The sequence below is a fragment of the Propithecus coquereli genome, unplaced genomic scaffold (assembly GCF_000956105.1).
Source record: "Propithecus coquereli isolate 6110/MARCELLA unplaced genomic scaffold, Pcoq_1.0 Scaffold51, whole genome shotgun sequence".
In the NCBI taxonomy this organism is placed as follows: Eukaryota; Metazoa; Chordata; class Mammalia; order Primates; family Indriidae; genus Propithecus; species Propithecus coquereli.
The window spans coordinates 2,457,001-2,458,814 of NW_012150952.1; positions in this window are offsets into that span (position 1 = coordinate 2,457,001).

Sequence of the window (1,814 nt, forward strand, 5' to 3'; positions counted from 1 at the left end):
ACCAAACGTGTGTGGGGCTTTCCCCACCAACCAGCAGTGAACACCAGCTGGGTGTCCTCCGGTTCAATTCTGATGCTATCTATCTGGAGATAGTGTCAGGTCCCACAGGCTGAGGGCTCAAGTCCCCAAGTCTGCTCCCCTACCCCTTCAGATATCAGTGGCAAGTCCAGGTCTCTGGAACTTTTGACCGACCGGCTTCAAGATGGGGTTCTCATGACCCCTTCTTTGGGATTGATTAATTTGCTAGATGGGCTCACAGAACTCATGGAGACACATTTACCAGTTTATTATAAAGGAAATCATAAAGGATATTTCAAATAAACAGCCAGATAAAGAGACATATAGGGCAAGATCTGGAAGGGCCCTGAGTGCAGGAGCTTCTGTCCCTGTGGAGTTGGGGTGCACCCCCCTCCTGGCACATGGATGAGTTTTTGCTCCCCTGTCAGCCTCCGCATACTTGGCTCTCTGAAAGCTCCCCAAACCCTGTCCTTTAAGTCTTTATGGAGACGTCATTGGTTGTCCATGATGAAAACATGGACAGCCATGTCAAAATGTGATTGGACAAAAAGGGTATGATCTAAACCCAGCAAGTCCTATCTGTTCAGATTCTTCTTGGACTTTCTGTGCAGCATTCGTTCCTCCAGGGTAAATGAGAGCAGGAGAAGCTCAGACAGAGAGAGGGAGAGAGAGAGAGAGAGAGAGAGAGAGAGAGAGAGAGAGAGAGAGATTCTCTTTACTGTAACCAGAGCTATGAGATTTATGAGCCAGGAGCCATGGAAAAAACCCAATATATCATAATATCACAGGGGTACATTTGATATTTTGATATCTCTATACAATGTGTAATGATCAAGTCAGGGTAATTGGGGTATCCATTACCTCAAACATTTATCTTTTCTTTGTGTTGAGAACATTTCAAATCTTCTCTTCTAGGTATTTTGAAATATGTAATAAATTATTGTTAGCTATAATTTTCCCATTATACTCTCAAATACTAGAACTTATTCCTTCTATTTACCTATATTTTTGTATCCCTTAACCAACTTGTCTTCATCCACACTCCCTACTTCCCTTCTGGACCTCTGGTAACCACTGATCTACTCTCCACTTCCAAGAGATCCACTTTTTTAGCTCCCACAGATGAGTGAGAACATATGATATTTGTCTTTCTATGCCTGGCTTGTTTCACTTAACAAATGACTTCCAGTTCCATCCATGTTGCTGAAAATGACAGGATTTTATTCTTTTTATAGCTGAATAATATTCCATTGTATATACATACCACATTTTCTTTATCCATGCATAAGTTGATGGTCGATTCCATATCTCAGCTATTGTGAACAGTGCTGCAGTAAACATGGAAGTGCAGATATTTCTTTGATTTACTGATTTCCCTTCTTTTGGATATATACCCAGTAATGGGATTGTCGAATCATGGTGGTTCTATTTTTAGTTTTTTTGGGAACCTCATACTGTTTTCCGTAGTGGCTATACTACTTTACATTCCCACCAACAGTGTACAAGCATTCCCCTTTCTCTGCATCCTTGCCAGCATTAATTATTTTTTTATCTTTTTGATAATAAGCATTCTAACTGGGGTGAGATGATATCTTATTGTGATTTTAATTTTGCATTTCCCTGATGATTAGTGATGCTGAGCATTTTTTCATATGCCCGTTGGGCATTTATATGTCTTGTTTTGAGAAATGTCTATTTGGGTTTTTTGCTCATTTTTAAATCAGATTATTTGGGCTTTGCTCTTAAGTTGTTTTATCTCCTTATGTAGTCTTATTATAAATCCCTCGTTTTATGCG